Source organism: Aptenodytes forsteri, unplaced genomic scaffold (genome assembly GCF_000699145.1).
Source record: "Aptenodytes forsteri isolate BGI_AS27 unplaced genomic scaffold, ASM69914v1 Scaffold687, whole genome shotgun sequence".
NCBI classification, from domain to species: Eukaryota; Metazoa; Chordata; class Aves; order Sphenisciformes; family Spheniscidae; genus Aptenodytes; species Aptenodytes forsteri.
In genome coordinates this window covers 333,022-333,502 of record NW_008794708.1, presented here as the reverse complement: position 1 = coordinate 333,502, position 481 = coordinate 333,022, and positions in this window count along the sequence as shown.

Genomic DNA, 481 nt, shown 5'->3' with positions numbered 1-481 from the left:
TGTGTCCATCCTGAGCGAGTGCCCCCCACCCATGGGTGCCCCCCACCCTGCTGCCCCCCGCTGCCCCCTTTTTTGGGGGTTAAAAAAGTCCTTTCCGACAGCCTGGCTCTGGATCTGCATGGTGGGAGTGTCAGGGGGATGTGGGGACACTGCAGAGGACAACGGGTCATGGGGACACCATAGGGGACAACGGGGTGGTGAGGCCTTTGTAGTTGTCGTGGGGACTTTGTAGGGGACGACAGGATTATGGGGACTCCGTAGGGGATGACGGGGTCATGGGGGACACCACGGGGGCCGTGGGGACTCCATAGGGGATGACAGACCTATGGGGATCCTGTAAGAGATGATGGGATCGTGGGGACCCTGTAGGGGACAACGGGGTTGTGAAGACTCCATAGGGGACAACGGAGTCGTGGGGACTCCAGAGGGGTCATGGGGACTCTGTAGGTGACAATGGAGTTGTGAGGACCCCACAGGGGAC